This window comes from Mustela nivalis (assembly GCF_964662115.1).
Source record: "Mustela nivalis genome assembly, chromosome: 1".
Classification (NCBI taxonomy): Eukaryota; Metazoa; Chordata; class Mammalia; order Carnivora; family Mustelidae; genus Mustela; species Mustela nivalis.
This window is the reverse complement of record NC_139020.1, coordinates 172,297,128-172,317,139: the sequence shown is the minus strand read 5'-3', so window position 1 is coordinate 172,317,139 and position 20,012 is coordinate 172,297,128. Positions and strand designations below refer to the sequence as shown.

At 36.1% G+C, this 20,012-nt stretch overlaps 1 protein-coding gene across 13 annotated transcripts in view; it reads left to right on the top strand.

Annotated features, from left to right (window-relative positions):
• The window catches only part of CNTN4 (contactin 4), a 930,864-nt gene that overhangs the window by 384,195 nt on the left and 526,657 nt on the right, over positions 1–20,012 (top strand). Inside the window, exon 1 of one of the 13 annotated variants that reach the window (XM_082711576.1) lies at positions 192–519. The exons of 11 other annotated variants lie outside the window; for them this stretch is intronic. The gene's annotated coding sequence lies outside the window, so the exon portion shown is untranslated. Of the gene's footprint in view, positions 1–191; positions 520–734; positions 850–20,012 lie in introns of those variants that run through there. One more of the 13 variants, XM_082711565.1, reaches the window with a different exon arrangement.

The window sequence follows — 20,012 nt, the reverse complement described above, 5'->3', positions numbered from 1 at the left end:
AAACAATCAGTGTAATTATGTTCTATAGTTGAGGAATTACATAAATTGCCCATTGGGAAAGAAACCTTAATCTCTACCCCTCCCTTGAAATCTATAAACAGCTGTGTGAGTCTCTCTATTTTTGAAAGGTTGAACACATTTGATCGGGGAACCAACTTGATTTCCTAATCAGGTTCAATGTGAGCAGAGCCAGTTAGAGATGTGTGTGATTCTCCCAGTGTGCGTCTTTGATTCATGCGCTAATTATGTCGATCCTTTGGGGAACACAGCCACGAAGCTGGGTCCTCCTTGATTAATGCTGGCTGAGAGCCATGCAGCACGCAGCGGAGAGCAGTTCAGCATCTCTAGTCCCAGCTGAGAATATGGTCCCATTATCTCCCAGCTGCCTAAGCAATCCATAAGGGCCTGTTCTGCGTGGATGATCAGTGTAGTGGAAGCAGGGACTTGCTGAGAGCTGAAATCTCTGTTTGATTTGCTGTAACATGTAAAGCGAAACTGGGACATTTTACTTTACAGTCTGTAAGTATCAGGTTTTTTTTCCCCCTCTTTCTCCCTACAGCTCCATGTGAATGTGACTTTGCAAGCTGCATTTGATTTTCTATTCCATCGCTCTTTGTTGAATCAAGCTGGTGAGACAGAGTGTAATCTGTTTAGAGCTTGCTGTTTCTGTCAGATCTCTTTTATAATTTATTCATACAGGAAAATAAGAGACCTTTCAGAATGCTTTTATAGAAGTTAAAAATATTTGGTTTTATTTTTAATTTGGAAGCATGACTGTATTGTCTGTGGTGCTCAGGATGGTTAGAACATATGTTTATCTTCTGTATCTCTGGCTATTGCAAGAAAAATGTAAGTAAAAGTAATGTATACGTAAAGAGATCATCTGACACGCACTTCTGTATAAGAGAAGAGTGTGTCATTATTTCCAGAATTTGTTTAAGATAGTTTATTTTGGGGCTCTCTGCTGCCACTAAGAAAGGCAGAAACAGGAAAGTTTCTCCTGTTTTTCAGTTGCATGCTGTTTAGAAACTTTGCCAGGGGTGGGGAGTGGGAGTAATATATTAGGAATATTTGCACATATAAATTGCATATCTCCTTTTTCATGCTGAGGTTCAGTGTTTCAAAATAAGAGGCTATTCTTTAGCTCAGTTTTGCTTTTGAATGTGCCAATGTTTATGAAGTAATGTTAATTAAAAACCAAAAAAAAAAAAAAAAGATTTTCAAATCTGAGTTCATTTATCCTTCATGTGTCTCCAAATACAGTCTATCAAATTAATATTTGTTATCCATGCAAGATGAATTGGTCATGAAAATGATATTAGAAATTAATATTGTTGATAATGTTTGCATGGTGTCTCTCAAATGATCAATGGCTTAGTGAAATTAAAGATTGTTATCACTAAGGAAAGGGATATGTGAATTTTGTTGTCTGGGTTTCCCTAACCTAAATATAAATCACACTTTTCTTCCTGGATCGAACATAGAACAATTGAGCTGTTGTAAGAATAGAATTTGAATATAAGAGGCTTGAGCTTGAACCAATGGCCAGAGCTGGTATGGGCCAAAATGAACTTGACATCATTCATACCTGAAAAGGGGAATCAAAGTGCCCTCAATGATCTTGAGACCATGGAGCCAGAGGATCCTGTAATTTCCAGAGTGGAAATACAATTTTCCTGAATAGACAGTAAGTTCTCAGAGCAGAGAAAAACCACAGGCTGTGAAGTATGAAAGTGTCTCACTGGTGGAGGCAGAGTTTGTTCTCATTAGATTTGGTTGAAAGGAATGATACAAGGGAGAAAGGACTCAAAATAGTTGGTTGTCTACGGGAGCACAGGAGTTTTGAGGGCTTGAGGTTTGGAGGGAAAAGGTAACAAGCCAATAAAGAAAGCTTAACATCTGGCCAGATGGAGCAAAAGGAGAATGGCTGTGTTAACCTCTGGGTAGCGAACAGTCCCAAGGCTGTCCTTGCAGAGAAGTCTGTTTTCTGGGGGGAAAAAAAGAAACAAAAACCAAAAACAAGTGTGTTGAAGGATGTGAATCACTCAAATCTGAAATGTACGCAAGTGGTTTTGATGGTTACAGTTCCTCTAAACAAAAGAATGGCATCATGCTTCTGAAACCGAGCTGACTTTTGCAGGCGATAGTTACTGAGGAAGCCTCGGCTCTTTTTTAGAAAAACAAAAATTGTTGGTGTTTTTCTAACTAGTGCAAGGATATGATCTTGCAAAGATGCTGCCTTGTTTAAAATTATGAGAAAGTAGTCCTGATGTGTGTGTGTCGGGTGGGAATTTTTGCCGTTTGTAGAGAAGTATTTTCCTAAAGTAATTAAGTTTGATTTTTATTTTCCATTCAAACATTTAGAAATTTCACAGCCTATGATATTAAACATTTTTTGTGACTGTTCACCACAGAGCTGTAGGAGATTTAGCAAGATTTATAGTGTGCTTCTGTTACTTTAGAAATGTTTTGATTATTTTCTAAAAATTGGGACACTCACTCCCTAATTGTGCTTCATCTGTAGAAGAGGGGATTGGATGTTTCACGGGTTAGTTTAGGGTCTGGTCGTTTGACAGATGGGGAAGTCAGATGGGTGTTAAATATGCCTTGTAAGAGGTGATTTTAAAGCTCTGGTGATTTAATTGGCCTTCAAAATAAATGTAAAAATGTTGTAAGTAATAAAGTCTTACATTTAATATGTAAAGATCGTATGTCTCTGTGTATGTTTGCGTGCATAGAAATCCACCCAACACGCCTGGTAGACAGTTTCTGTGCTACTCTGACTACAGGAACCCCTCAGGATCAAGAAGGTGCTGAGGTTGAACAAAGTGGAAGGAATCCTGACAGGGGGCACATGAGTAGAAAGTAAAGCCCCTGGCAGTGTGTGCTGTGAGCACTTGGCAAATGTTTTGTCTGTACCCAGAGGGGACACAGCTAAGCGCAAAGAGGACTTCACAGCATCCTCAGAAGCAGTTGTAAGCAGGTCCTCCTTGCTCACAAACTGCACTCCAGCCCTCTGGGACAGGTTGGGTCAGCAAATGTGAGGTGCAGGTTGAAGCTCTGTGAACTACCTCTAAAATAACTTCCAAATGAATATGATGGAACAAAAAATGAATTTAATAGCCCTGAAAATTTGGGCAGATTTTAAATGTTAGCAAGCCTTGTCTAGTATGCATTGTCAAAGAATCTACTCAATGGATTATCAATAACTGTAGAAGCTTGAGTTAAGTTCTTTCAAATTGCTGTGCAAGTTCTAACAAGCCACTTTACCTCTCTATGCCTCAGCATTTCCCTGTAAAACTAGATATGATTTCTAAGATACTTTCTAGGTTAGGAAGTCTGTGATATTATGACACTTCAGTTTAATCTCTCACTCCTGGAAAGCCCTTCGAATTGTCCAGGGACTGAGTAAAATGCGATTTAAATGTCATCTGATGCAAAATATTACTAGGATTCTTTCTTTTCTTCCTTTCTCTTTGCTTTCTCTCTCCTTTCCCTAGTCCCTTCCTTTCTTCTTCTTTCTCTTTATCCCTGTTCCCTCCCTTTTTACCCTTGTCCCCTGTTCCCTCTCCCCCATTTTTATTAGTGAGTTGTTATAAAATCAAAAAGAAATGAAGTTGGGAATGCCTGTTCTTTTGATCTGTTTGTTTACCTCCTTCTCTTCTGAGAGATCATCAAGGTGTAAATAAGGTATATAATGATGTCCTGCTCTGTTGTGTATTACATTTACTTAATCCTAGACATGATTTTGCAGAAGGGACCTGAAAGTTATAGATATGAATATATGTGTGTCTAAATTGTTCATATTAATTTCTAAAGTAAGAGAATATCTTGTCTTATAGATTTGAGGTGATTAAACAGGACTTATCCAAGTGTGTTAAGCTAACAATATTTACTTTAAAATTAAAACAAAAACAAGTGACTCTTAATCTCACAAAACAAACTGAGGGTTGCTGGGGGGAGGGGGTTTGGGAGAAGGGGGTGGGATTATGGACATTGGGGAGGGTATGTGCTTTGGTGAGTGCTGTGAAGTGTGTAAACCTGGTAATTCACAGACCTGTACCCCTGGGGATAAAAATATATGTTTATAAAAAATTTTAAAAAAAATTAAAACAAAAACAATTTCACAACTGAGTGTACACTTCAATGTAGTAGGTGCTAAAGAACTAAAGAGCTTGATTAAAAAAAAAAAAAAAAAGATGTACCAAAGGATTTTTATTTTTCCCCAAGAAATGACAGTCTTATTAATAGTATAGAAAAGAAAAGCCATAAATGATTAAGAAATAGAGTTAAGAAATAAGAAATAGAGTTGACCTTTGAACAATGAAGGTGTTAGGGGGCTCTGATCCCCTGCACAGTCAAAAATCTTTGTATAACTTTTGACACCCCAAAAACTTAATTACTAATAGCCTAATGTTGACCAGAAGCATTACAAGATAACATGAACAGTTGATTGACACATATTTGGCATGTTATATGTCCCTGCACAGTTGAAAATTACACAAACTTTGGACTCCTCCCAAACTGAACTTCCAATAGCTTATTGTTGACCAGAAGCCTTATTGATAATAAAAATAGTTGATTAACATATGTATGTATTATATACTGTATTCTTTGTTTGTTTTAAGATTTTATTTACTTATTTGACAGAACAAGAGAATGAGCACAAGCAGGAGAAACAGCAGGCAGTGGGTAGAGAGGCAGGGAAAGAGGGAGAAGCAGGGGGAGGGGGAGAGGCTGGCCCTCCCAATAAGCAGAGAGCCAGATACAGGGCTTGATCCCAGGACCTTGGGATCATGACCTGAGCTGAAGGCAGACTCTTAACCAGCTGAGCCACCCAGGTGCCCCTATATACTGTATTCTTAAAATAAAGTTAGCTAGAGAAAAGAACACATTTTTAAGAAAATCATGAGGAAGAGAAGTACATTTACAGGACTATATTTATAAAAAAAATAAAATAAAAACACCAATAAGGGGACCTATGTAGATGAATCCTGTTCAAGGATCAACTGTATATACCTGACACCATAAACCAGTGGCCGACCTTGTGGAATTTAAGTCAGATAAAAAAAATTATGGAAAATGTTATTTGTGGGGCTCTTTCTGTGATCTCAGACTATTTATTGCGAGTGAAGACTCAGTTAAAAACTACAAACTACGAATTTACTAATCTCACTACTGATGAGTCTTGGGCTTCTTGATGTGCTCAAACCAAATTGTGAGTAAATTCCCTTTGTGTGTCTTTACTACAAATACTAGAAACAGCTAAATTAATTTCAGAATTGGTATTTGTTAGTACTAGGATGGCAGTATTTTTTGCTTCTTTCATTGTTAAATGAAATAAAAATTCACATTGGCCGGATAACCAGAATGGCACAGAATAATTACAGACTAATATCCTTCCTAATAGTGGACAATATTTACTCTATTTTTAACAACTAGTATACTTGTAGATGGGTGGTAAGTGCCCATTTGAGAACAGTAATAGCTTGGATTGGCTCCACTTCTTATTCCAGAGCAGAGTAGTGTTAAGGCAGCTTTTAAATGGAAGTTAGAATATTAATTTTTCCCTCAAATTTTACCATTAGGAAATCCCTGTATATGTGGCTTCCTACTCTCAAGTTTGAATATTAATGTTATTCCTTATTGAGCTTGTAGACTATATTTGATGTGATCCATGCAGAGTATAAAATTAATTTTCCAAATCTCATAATATTGGGTAGATAGCCTGGCTTTTCAGGCAGCAGGCCGTGTTGTAAGTAGAATCAGTAACGTGACACAATTCCTCTACTTTATAGTCGTGCATCCTTCCATGACCAAAATGATTTGTACTTATGGACTATTTCTATGCAAAAAATATAATGGTGACAGATAGGTTTGATAATTTGTGGCTTTCAAACCCTTGATTATAAAGTTACCAGGCAGCTCCAGGGGCTCTGCTTTTGGATTTAAACCAGTGCTTCTGATGACTTGAGATGTTCAGTTCAGTATCACTTAGTTAATAGCTCCAATGGTTTCTCAGACTGTTTTATTGTGTAGTTAAAAAGGTAGAGTTGTAAATCGGATTTAGACATGGCTCTGGGTTTTGTACATGGTTTCGCATGTCTTCACCTATATTCCAAAGTAGGAACAAATGTCCTTCTGCATATTAGCATGAAATCTCTCTGTTGTTTCAAGGAAGGAACAGGATGATTTAATACTGAGAGGAGCTATTCAGAAAGAACTGCAAAGGAATAAAGTATTTCTATGGTTAGATATAAAATGCAGGGCTACAGATTCTGAGGATATGACAGAATTTAGAGACGCCGCCTGTGCCAGGCAGTTGGCAAAGGGGACTAAAGGAGACAGATTTAAGTCTCGCCAGAAGGAAACCCTATATCAAGGGATAGAAATGTGAGTGCCCTGGAAAAAAATATATATATATAAATAAGGAAGTGGAGGAATGAGTATATTGTAGTTGAAAGAGATGTGGCTTTCCTACAGAGGAAAATGGTGTGAGGGAGGAAACATATTGAGTTTAAGGACACCGGGATTAATTCCAAAATAGTTGGCATAGGTATTGTTAAGTTACTGTGCAGATTTTTAAGAAATTTACATCAATGATGAGATACAGAGAAAAAGGAATACTCTTGGCACTTAAATGTACTGCCCTGACAAGCTTTAAAAATATAATTATCTTAAATGTAGTGATTGTTATGGTACCAGAGGTAGACTGTCTTATTTCAATGAAGGTTTTTGCAGTAGTTATTTTGGATATTGTGTTTACTATGGTAGATATTGGTACACAAGTGTATATGCAAATTGTGTAGCTGTATATGTACTTGGGAGTGAATTGTCTGGATCCTTCTCCCAATGTCTGTGTTTATGATCTCCCCTCCCAAGACATACCCACACACCGTTTATATGTGTTGTCCTAAATTGTCGCAGGACATGGGGTAGACGCCTGAGTCCCAGGAGGTCAGTTTTATTAAATCCTTTGACAGCTCAAGAGGTCAATTTAAAATTCTTTTTATTGGTTGTAATACTACACAATACTGAATGACTTCTTAAAATCATTTCCTTTCAATTCTCTTCAACTGAGTATGGTGTTGAGATTAATATATTTAGGTCTCCCAAACATTCAGATAAATTCCTTTATCTACTACACATGATCCTCTAAATGAGTCATGACACTAATTGCACACAGTCGTGTGCAAGAACGCACAACTGAGAATTCAGTGCATTTGTATATCTTTCAGACTGGTAGAGTTGCTCACACACAGGCATCATGCCTGACACTAGAGGAGGAAACAACCACCATCTCCCAGAAGAGAACAAATTATGTGTTCAAACATGGTCTCTGGCATCTTTATGATGTGTGTGCTAAGTGTGAATCTGGTAATTTAAGGTGTGTGACTCTTCCTCCCATCCAGCTGTCTGGCTGTTGTTCATGGAGAAGAATAGCAGCAGATTTAGACTGACACGGTCCTTCCCTGGAGTCCCCCTCCACTTCTCCCAGCAGGAATCCACAAGGGTATTAGTTGATTGCTGTTGTTAACCTCTCTTGTAGTATTATATTTCTTGTTGAAAGTACCTTTTGTGGCATGTGAGTACATTTAAGAGATGTGAAACTTGAAAAATGACTTTACGGTTAAACCTTCTTACTTAAATTATGAGGAGAAAAACAGTTCTCAGGCTAACTGACGTTTGTGTATGTGTATACATCTGAGCTAAAATCTTGGTGAAAATTTTTGTTCATCAAGAGCTGGTTGAATGATTAACATGGTTTTAGTGGTATTTTTTTCCAGATCATTTTCATATCTTGTAAATGATAGTCAAGATGTTTATGTAAAGTGATAGAGTAAAATATTTCACCTGAGAAACATTTTCAAGAATATGACACTTTTCAGTCTCAAAGTATTCTGGAAGGTAGAGCTAGGAACGTATTTGGAAGTCTGGTGAAGGTTCTGATAATTCTACAAAAGTAACTTTTTATAAAATTTGGACTTCACGTGGGAGTTTTTCTAAAATTGTGAAGCAGATACCTTTGGTGGAATATGTGATAACTTTAGGCAATATCTAGGTAGGTTTTTTAATGAACGTGTTAATGGAAAAATATGTAACTTATAAATAAAATACATTTTATAGATAGAATTGCTTAGGACAAGGCTGAGATGTTTTTTTATTTTTTAATTTATTTTATTGATTTTATTTATTATTTTTTTTGGATAAGCACTTCTAGAACTCATTGTTGAATATAGAAGACCGTGTCTCATGCAAGTGACACTGCCATAGGTTATTTCCTGTATGTTCAAGGATGACCAGCCTAGCAAACAAGGAGACAGGGACTGGAAATCATGGGATTTCCAGTCTGAAGTTATCTACAGATTGCCTCGTCTGTCTCTCTTCTAATGGGCTTGGATGCTTACCCAAGATAAAATGGTGGTCTGGTAGTATGACTAGGAATGGAGCCTAGTGTTTCCAGAGCTCCATATGGTGCTCTTTCCCTGACAAGAGACTGACTCTTGAGTTTCTCTTCAGATTTTATGCACATTTCATCATGTAGGAACTCTGAGAGCCAGAGAATCAAAAAACAAAGGCCTGTAGAAGCCAGACTGAAAACATGAATGAATGAAGTAGACCATGGGTCAGAAAATAAGTAATCCACAGGGTCATGTCAGAATAGCATGTAAGTGTTCCTCCTACGTACTATTGTTACATAGGATTGTGAGCCTAGTGTTTCCACATGTCCAAAACTTTAAATGTTATTAATTTTTAAATGTTGGAAGCCAAAACAAAGCCATCTGATCCATACTCATGCAGTTTGCATCCTCTGTTAAAAGGTATTTGAAAACTACTCAGTGATGGGGGAGAAACCATGGGCTTTTACAGCATGAGGTAGCATGTAGCCTACCTACAAGATGAAAAGTACATTAACAATGCATTCTATGTACTTTCAGGGAGGAATTTAAAAGAACAGAACAAAGCATACTGGGATTCCTGTAAAGCTTGTTTTTAACAATATCAGGTCTCATGAGTTGTCCGTTTGTAGAGGTCAAATTTAAGAAGTCATATTTTACTGATAAAACGATGAAGTAGATCACACAGATTTCAATAAATAAACATATTTCTCTATACCTCAGTAATTTAGTTTAATACACTACAATTGTAGTTATTGGTTTAATTAACATGTATTTTTCTTTGATTTTTATTTGGCACTAAAGTTGCCCAACAGAATTTATACTGCTTTAAAAGGGATAAGTAGATAATTCATTTCTTTTTTTTTTCCTTCCCTTCCCTTCTCTTCCCTTCCCTTCTCTTCCCTTCCCTTCTCTTCCCTTCCCTTCTCTTTCTTTCTTTCTTTCTTTCTTTCTTTCTTTCTTTCTTGCTTTCTTTCTTTCTTTCTTTCTTTCTATTTAACTTTCTGTAGACTCTCACTGAGTATGTATCTAATCAAGCAAGTAGAGGAAATCTGCAGATGTTTTGATCACATTTGAGAGACAAAATGATGATCTAATTTCTGCTTGGTTTGACTTCAAGACACAGCCTATATGCTATTCAGTTTTACATAAGATATTTCAGAAGTTATACCTGGTAAAGGAACAAAGAGCATGTGCTTTGATGTTTAGGCATAGATGTTTTCCTTCCAGACCTGTGTGGCTGACAGAATTAGCCGGTTGGGTCCACCTTCAGGACTGCTGTCTTACATCCATTCATTCTTTAAAAATTATTAATTAAATGTCGACTATTTACCTCACCCTCTTTTACGGTATAGGGATACAGCACTGAACAAAACAACTAAAAAATTGTTTCCCTTATCCAACTAAATGCATTCTAATTGGGCATCTATCTGTGAAGAAGAGGGAAGGGCATGTTCTGTAGGCAACCCCTGGGATCTGTAACAGTCTCCACTGCTTCCTTTAGCTCCTTTGTCTCTTTGCTCCAGTTACAAGTCCTGTGTTCTTAAAGTTGATCCTATACGGCCCATATGAAGTGGGTGAATAAAACAATCTTCCAGATATTTTTGTGGACCCAAATTTGGTTGGCCTATAATAGCTGAGTAATTGGGTAAAACTCTTCGTTTATGACTAGGTATTTGTGATTAAGCCACCAAGTTACCAAGGCAGCTCTCCCCCTCTGTTTGCTTCTAAGAGAAAAGCTGACCTCCACCTCCCCAACAGGTTCCTCACAGATGCTTTAGTTGAGTTGCTTTAAAAGATTGAGTTGAGCAAGCAGACTAATTTGAAACCTATTTATAACCCTGTTTATACGCTCAATATGGGTATAGCAATCCCTCCCTCCCTAGGATATGTTCTTGAGTAGAGTTGAATTAATATGTGGAGAAACATTTTGAGCTTTTTGGAATAAGGTGTTTTATAACTGCAAAGTGCTGTTAGTATTAAAGATAATAATTTGTAAGTAAATATTATAGCAACTAGGTGCAAAGGGACTCTTAGTAGACTCTTACATTTTAATGTGTAAAAAGAAAATTGGTACTAAGATATATAGTATCTGTCTGCCTTAAAATTTCTTTCCCAAAGGCTATTCACTTCTCTTTCCCTTATAACTTCCTTTTAGGTAACACAGGAGCTTACCTAAGCTTTGAAGTAGCCAATTAGAGGCACTTATGGAGTAGATGACAGTTTGGTCTTTTTTTTTTTTTTTTCTGATTTTTGAGGGCTGAGAACTCTGGAGTGACTAATTGTGGGGGTGTCTGATGTCATATTTTTCTGAGGTAGAAAAGTGGTAGTTCCTTTTACCAGAGAGCTAGCTCTGAGCTTCAGTAAAGTGGTCTGGACCTCATCCTAGGAAACTGAGTGGGATGGTTGTTAATGTTTAGAGCCTTCAGGCTCAATGGCTTTCTAACTCTACTCCCTCAGTTAAACACAGAGCAGTCAAGGATTTATTTCACTGTTAATAGTCAGGCATATCATCTATTGACATAACTGGATTTGGTAAGCATGTGGTTTCCCTAAACAGCTATTATATACACTGGCCAATTCAAAGTATATGACCTTACCCACCATCACAATACAAGCTCTATGCCTTTAATGGTTTAGAAGTACCGCCTTCTTTATTTTATTACATTTTTACATATTTAATTTTTTTCTTTTTTTTTAAAGTTCTAGTATAGCTGACACACCGTGTTAGTTTTCAGCTTTGCAATATAATGATTCGATAATTCTATACATTACTCAGTGCTTATCATGATAAGTATGCTGTTAATCCCCTTTACCTATTTCTCCCTTCCTCCTCTATACTTTTAGTAATCATGTTTGTACAAACACTGCCTTCCTATACAGAGTTACAGCATGCCTCAGCATTAAATTGATATACTATTTTAACATTAAAGATCTATACTCAGTATTAACAAGGTTGTTGCATTTTCCACAGAGACTCTCACAGATGATGTAGTCTTAAATATCAATTGATTTAGAATATCTCTTAACCTGACATCAATATTGAGGCTTTAGCAAAGCTCTCACATGAGAGATCGGTTGTGTTGAACTTTTAATTAATTTAGCAATACAGAATGAATTGTGTTATATTACATTTCTTTTCTCATGTTAATATTACTTAATAGCCATTAGTAGTAAGAAACATGTTATTTCAGTGGTCCAAGAGTTCAAATAGTAGATAATGTCTCTGGTAGGAAAATGGTCAACAGTGCTTCTCAAGCATTAATGTGTGAAAATACAGATTCTGACCTAGTGGGATGCAATGAGGATTGAGATTCTGAATTTATAATTAGCTCTAAGATGACATTCAGGTTTTGGGTTTGTATCACATGAGAGAAATATGAGTAAAGACCAATTTGAATTCCCTCTTCAGCACACATTTAATTTTATAACTAAGGAATTCTTTCTTGGGCATCTTTTTTTTTTTTTTTTCTTCCCCTCAACTTTTTCTCACTGTATTGGTATTTGAAATCTGAAAAATATATTAGGTCAACAGTTTCTATCATACTGTCAAGTTAAAAGTTGGTGTCTGATTTTCTGTTTCACTGCTTTATGCCTTCAATCTTTTGCTTTCTATTCTAAGTCGATCTGGTAGATCTTTGCCTGGCACCCAAGTCTTATGGTTAGTTATTTCAGGACATGTAAAGTAAAAAATTTTTAATGTTGTAACTAGGACAGATGTTTCTCCAGAATCTTAGGAATTGCGATATATACTAGAGATAGGACAGGTAAGCCCAGAGGAAGTATTCTGAAGTTTTATGAATGATACTATTGTTTGTTTCTTTCTCTTTTATCCTTCAGTTATGAAAGTGAAATGTAGGCTTTTCTAATTTATGCATGCTCTAGTTTCCTATACAGTGTTTATTTCCCCTTGGTAACATTGCATATTATGTTGCTGCTAGTCATGACAACTGTTGGGGACGTGAGAGTCCTTTCTTTTTTAAACTTTCCTCCATTTGTGACATGATGACAGCTGTCATGGGAATAGGGAAAGATAGAGCAATTTTTCAGAGTCCATCAAATGAAAGTACATTTATTGCTGTAACTTAATGAAAGTTGCTTCTCTGTGACATGTGTCAGAGTCTTTGTGATGCAAGTGTGGAAGGATCTTTTCTGAAAGATTTATGCCTCAAGTCTGGATTTGAGCTGAAAGGACATGACCTTGGCTTTGAACTTACAGAAGGCTACCCCTGTAATAAAATCCAGAGTCAGTATGAAGAGTCAGGAAGGTAAAGGATAAACAACAACACAGAGCTTCTTTCCAAGAGGTGCATTTATCATGAACAGGGTATGTATGTCTCCTCCACTTTATTTTACCCAGAGTCCTCAGAAAATAGGTGGATATTTAGATTGTCATCTGGATACTTAGAAATTGAGTTTAATGCCTGCCTTCTTTAATTTTCAAAAAGTAATCTTTATTTTATAAAAATATACATGTATTTCCTCATTTTGAAAGGATATTTCTATTACAAAACCCACTGTGAATGTGTGGCATTGTTGAAGAGATTGTGAAAATTAAGAATGATAATTAAGTCTCTCTGCTTGACTTATTTCACTCAAGTAAATATTTATTAAATTGCTTTACTGAGTTATTCATTCATAGTCAATATAATTAGCACATTTAAGATGTAGATGAGTGTTGTCAGTATATTGAGTTGTACGACCATTACCACAATCAATTTTAGAATATATTTATCATCTCCAAAGGAAACCTAGTACCTGTTAGCAGTTTTTTCTACTTTCTTCTAAACCCTCCCTTAACCCTAGAAAAGCACTCATCTATTTTTTGTCTCTATGGATTTACTTCTCCTGGATATTTCATATAAATGGGATTATTTTATATAGAAGCTCGTATGTAAACTGACTTCTTAGAATCATGTTTTCAAGGTTTATCCATGTTGCAGTATTTATCAGTACTTCATTATTTTTTTTAATTGCCAAATAATATTCCATTGTGTTGGCATACCACATTTATCTATCCATTCCTCTGATAATTGACATTTGAGTTGTTTTAGCTTTCTTAGGCTGTTACAAATAATGCCCATAAGAGCATTCATTTACAATTCATTCATTTGGACATATATCAAAGAGTAGCATTAACTGAAGATTTTTTTACAAATATATGTGTACATTTCACCAACACTGAAGAAATAGTGGATATTTTTTAAAATGGCAATCTGTAGAAAGTATAAAAGAAAATGCTTTTCAGTGAATAATTCTACTGATCTAAATAATCTTTTTTCAAATTATTTTTTAGTCTCTAGAAAATAAATATTTCCTAAAAGTTTAGTCCCTTCATTCCAAATTCAGTAGTGGCCTACCACACAAGGATTAAAGATTTGAATACAAGACAAGAAGTTAAATTGTCTATAAAAAGTAAAAACAAGGAATGTATCCCTTCTACTTACTAGGAGCAAGATACATAAACTTGAATAAAGAAATTTATAGTAGTATGCCTGGCTGGCCCACTTGGTAAAGCATACAACTCGATCTCAGGGTTGGAAATTCAAGCTCCATGTTGGGTGTAGAAATTGATTTAAAATATAAAATAAAATCTTAAAAAAAAAAAGAATATCTCCAAAATAATTTAGTGAACATTCAGGGAAAAAAAGAAGAAGGAGAAGGAGAAGAAAGAAAGAAACTCAATCTCAGTTCAGCTTTCAGTGGCTTAAAATATTTGCATTGTAGGATAGGCAACTGTGGGTGAGCTCTGTCAACCATTCTGTAGTATCTGAAGACATAAAAATGTATCAAGTTTGTATTTTCTCATCCATGAAAGTGGCAGCTGAAGTCAGAAAACATAGGTCATGCCCATCTTGGAATTAGATCTTTACTATGTATCACTAAATATAAGAACCCAGAACAGAACACCTATTAGAGAGGAAGCTGAATCAATGCACTGGGGATAGTGATGTTATTAATGCAGCATGCACCTTGGAAAGCTGTTTGGATTGCATTTGATTACCACTCCTGTGTATTTGCTGTTTTGCAAGTATTCAATGGGGATTGCTTTTTCTTTTTCCAATTGAAAATAGGTGAGAGGAAGAATATAAACATGTTAGTGATCTGAAATAAAGATAAGATACTTTGACAAAAATTATCATCCTTGACCTGAATGTTGAAAGATAGTACAAAAAAATCATATGAAAAAAATAATTATATGACATATAATACATCATTTATTTAATATGCTCTAAAATAAAACAAGCAAGTATTTGACTTAAAATACAGATTATTGCCATGTCTTTATTAATTTTTTATGTTTTTATTATAATCTTTTTTTTAGTAATCTCTATATTCCATGTAGGGCTCAAAAGCACTGTCTCAAGACCAAGAGTTTCATGTTCTTTTAACTGAGCCAACTAGGCACCCCTGCCATGTCTTTGTTGTAAATGGTGTAGTTTTATTTTTTTCCATTTTATTTTATTTCTTTTCAATATTCCAGCATTCATTGTTTATGCACCACACCCACTGCTCCACCCAAATACCCACCACCAGGCTCACCCAACTTCCCACCACCCTCCCCTCCAAAACCCTCAGTTTGTTTCTTAGAGTCTACAGTCTCTCATGGTTCATCTCCCCCTCCAATTTCCTCCAACTCCCTTCTTTTCTCCATCTCTCAATAGCCTCTGTGTTATTCTTTATGCCCCACAAATAAGTGAAACCGTATGATAATTAAGTCTCTCTGCTTGACTTATTTCACTCAGCATAATCACTTCCAGTCCTGTCCATGTTTATACAAAAGTTGGGTATTCATCCTTTCTGATGGAGGCATAATACTCCATTGTATATATGGACCATATCTTCTTTACCCATTTGTCCAATGAAGGGCATCTTGGTTCTTCCCACAGTTTGGGGACAGTGGCCATTGCTGCTATGAACTTTGGGGTACAGATGGCCCTTCCTTTCACTACATCAGTTTCTTTGGGGTAAATATACAGTAGTGCAATTGCAGGGTCATTGGGAAGCTCTTTTTTTAATTTCTTAAGGAATCTCCACACTGTTTTCCAAAGTGGCTGCACCAACTTGCATTCCCCCCAACAGTATAAGAGGGTTTCCCTTTCTCCACATCCTCTCCAACACATGTTTTTTACTGTCTTGTTGAGTTGGGCCATTCTAACTGGTGTAAGGTGTTATCTCAATGTGGTTTTGATTTGAATCTCCCTGATGGCTAATGATGATGAATATTTTTTTCATGGGTCTGTTAGCCATTTGTATTGTCTTCTTTGGAGAAGTGTTTGTTCGTATCTTCGGCCCATTTTTTGACATGTTTATCTGTTTTGTGTGTGTTGAGTTTGAGGAGTTCTTTGTAGATCTTGAATATCAGCCCATTGTCTGTAGTTTCATTTGCGAATACCTTCTCCCATTCCGTGGATTGCCTCTTTGTTTTGACGACAGTCTCCTTTGCTGTGCAGAAGCTTTTTATCTTGATGAAGTCCCAAAAGTTCATATTCGCTTTTGTTTCCTTTGCCTTTGGAGACATGTCTTAGAAGTTGCTATGCCCAGTGGTAAAGAGGTTACTGACTATGTTCTCCTCTAGGGTTTTGATAGATTCCTGCCTCACATTGAGGTCTTTTACCCATTTCAAGTTTATCTTTGTGTATAGTGTAAGAGAATGGTCGAGTTTCATTCTTCTACACATAGCTGTCCAATTTTCCCAGCACAATTTATTGAAGAGACTGTCTTTTTTCCACTGTGTATTTTTTCCTGCTTTGACCATAGCATTGAGAGGCCATATCTGGGCTCTCTACTCTGTTCCACTGGTCTGTGTGTCTGTTTTTGTTCCAGTAATTGTGTGTTATTTTAAAGTTGTTGAACAAGAAGTAGAAAGATGTATTAGTTTACATTTTTCAAAATCTGTCACTAGTATTTTGTTGTTTTGTTTACTTTTCATTTTGGAGATTCAAATGTCTTCCATTTAATAAATATTTTTACTGGGCACCTGGGTGGCTCAGTGGGTTAAGCTGCTGCCTTCAGCTCAGGTCATGATCTCAGGGTCCTGTGATCGAGTCCCGCATCAGGCTCTCTGCTCAGCAGGGAGCCTGCTTCCCTCTCTCTCTCTCTCTCTCTCTGCCTGCCTCTCCATCTACTTGTGATCTCTCTCTGTCAAAAAAATAATAAAATCTTTTAAATAAATAAATAAATATTTTTACTAATAAATATGTGATCTGTAACACAATTGGTATTGGCTCTTAGTTTTCTGAAATGATTGAAAATGTATATTCAGAGCTGACTATGGCAGATAAACTGAGTAATGAAGGAGATGTTTGAGTAATATCATTTGGTTCCATGTTTTTGTAGTGATGGATTATATATACAGAATATGTGGAATTAGAAATTAATTATTTTAGTAATTTTTGTGTATTTTAGTAAGTTTTTCACTTACACTCTCACCTACATGTTTGACAAATTTTACCCATGTCTGGAGCTATGGGTGTTTTTCTCCAATTACCTACCTCCCTTCCATACCCATCTCCTCTCCCCACACTCCTTTCTGTCAACCTTCTCAGTTCTGTCTCAAAATTTATTCTCAGAGACACTGAGAATACCCTGTGCCAGTAGTATTAGGAGTGTTAGCTAGTGTTAGGAGAATTAAAAGAAGCTGGTATTTCTGCAGAATGTCAAATAGTTTCTCCTAGGTCCTATGGCAAGTATAAAGGACAAATCCTTTAAATGGCTAAAATTTTCATACTTGGAAAAATATATCGAAGTAGGAGTCATTCCTAGCAACTGTATTTTTAAAAATCACAGTTTTCAAAGTAGAAATTGAGAAATAAGGGAAATATAAAGTCAACTTGTTTTTAAACTTCTCATGTCATACATAGGTAACTAGGAGATAAAGAATCTAAGCATAGATATATATCATTTTCTAATGAACTTGATTTACAAAAACATAAATGGAGATCAGAATAATTATTCATCACAAAACAAAACTTTTTCACCTTCTTAAAAGAGTAACTACAATAGTCTGCTTACTCTTTCTCTATTACATTCATCCGCTGCTTCTACTTTGGTAGGAAAAAGATATGTATCCTCCTGGTTTGTTTTCTTTAATATCCCCATGAATATGGATATGTGCACAGAGGGTGGGAGAGGACTATGGGAAAGGAGATCATATTATTCTGAAATAAAGGTGGCACTCATAGTCTTAAAAGTGTCCTGAAGGTACTAATGGGGCAGAATATACAAATCAGAACAGCCCTAGACATTGGTTTGTACAATCTTTGTACAAAACTCCAGGTTTTGAGACCTATTTCCACTGTTGACTTTGTTTGTTGACCTTGGCCATGTGACATGTTAATGACATGTTCTGGACTTTGGTTTCTTCCTTAGAAAATGGAGAAGTTAGGACTGCTTCATCTTAAGGTTTGTTCCAATTCTGGCATTCTTTTAGAATGAGTCTGCTTCTAGCAGCAGTGTGAGTGCAGTAGGAATTGATGCTTTCTTGCAGAAAGTGCAGAACAGGAAACCTTAGCCATGCATTGCTGATTTCATTTTTGGTCATCACAGGTCCCTTGACACAGTTGTACAGCTGAAGGCCATGATCTAAGAGCCTTGGCCTAAGTAAACTTTTTATATAAAGGTCCTTTAATTGTTTACCTCGTTCTCCTTTTTGCTTCCTAGCCTGTTACCTTAGAAATATCTGTTAAAAGTCACCATTTTACTCTTTAGGACTGGTACTCAATTAGGAAACAAACAAATATTTCTTCTTGTAGAAACATCCTTGGAATTTGGAGGTAGGATTAAGTCATTGTCTGGACATGTGTACAAAGATTTAGATTTCTTTAATGAAAAACAGTGTTGGGGAGATGAAGATCTTCATACCTCAGCTTATTCTATCCTAGTAAGCAATGAAAACTCTCTCAGCCTTGCTTCATTTGTTAGGTATCTATATGAAAACAAGTGTTAGATTTTTTTTTTAAGATTTTATTTATTTAGTTGACAGAAAGAGACACAGTAAAATAGGGAACAGAAGCAGGGGAAGTTGGTGAGGGAGAAGCTGGCTTCCTGCCTAGCAGGCAGACATATGTGGGGCTGAATCCCAATTGCTAGGACCATGACCAGAGCCACCCAAGCACCCCTGTTGAATCTTTCTTATGTCCTTTCTGATGCTCTTCTTGTGAAATTGTTTGAAATAGGATTAGCTATCAAATTTGTAGATAATTTTTTTTGTGTTCTTTCCTAAGAGCTAGTACCCCAAAGATGCCTTTCCATCTTGAATTTCCAAAATGAAAGCAACTTAATATAGTATTCCTGATGATAGATCTTTATTCACAGTTATATACATTGTCCTCCCCCTTTTAATTCCAATCTCAGTTCTTTCTAAAACTTTTGGTCTCTGATGATGAAATCCTGCTGTTTTTCTTTTTCCAAAGATTTGTCTCTTTCTCACTTTAAGACTCCATTGTTGCATTTCCTTTTATTTGATCATAGGCTTTTTCTTTGCTTTTTCTCAAATAATCAGTAGACTTTCTTATATTCATTCTTCTTTTCAACCATTTCTAGGAAGGTGTTCTGACTTTCTTGTAAAGGCATGGGCATACCCTTGTCTCTCCAGATAGTTGTTTATTTCCTGATCACAGCATTTAGTGATTCTTTTACATCCAATTTCATTCATTGATGAAATCCTTCCATTACAAAATATAATCTGTTCTTATCTACCCATTAATTTTGTAAAGAGGATACCTGTGTCTTTATGTTGGATATCAAAAGGAAACTATGATTGATATACATTTTGAAGTCATTTCTTCTGTTATTTTGGAATTAGATTTTGATGGTGTATCATCGAACATGCAGCATGTGGGCATAACCCTACCTACAAAAACAGAGCTATCATTCATAAAATGCTACATTGATGGCCACTTCCTCCATTGACTTGTAAAAAAGAACCTGATATACACAAAGATGAAATCATTAAAACAAATGAACAGAGGCACCTGGGTGGCTCAGTGGGTTAAGCCTTTGTCTTCGGCTCAGGTCATGATCTTGGGGTCCTGGGATCTAGCCCCTGCATCGGGCTCTCTGCTGGGCGGGGAGCCTCTTTCTCCCTCTTTCTCTGCCTGCCTCTCTGCCTGCTTGTGATCTCTGTCTGTCTAATAAATAAATAAAATCTTTAAAAAAAATGAACAAACACCAAATAGCACTGATATTTTTTTTAAATGGCACCGATAATAGTATAACCATGTTATGAAATATAATTCAACCCGAGTGAAACCAAAACTGATATGTCTGAGATTGTGATACGTTATTGACCTATTTCAAGCATAATTTTCCCAAATTACATTTATGAAGAAAATAAATTCTGTGGTATATTACTATAAGATCTCAGTGGTGGTTAAGTCCTTGCCATAAAGTAACAGTGTTTCTTGGGCATGTATTGTCAACTGATAGAATTTAAATCGAGACTTTTTTTCTATATTAATCTTAGAAAAACCTCTTAAGTCTGTAGTTAACTTATAATAACCTATAATGTGATCATATATTGCCTATTCTATATAATAAACAAATATAATAAAATAACATAACCCATCTTTAAGAAGGCTACATGAGAGGAGATACGTTAGAACATTGGAT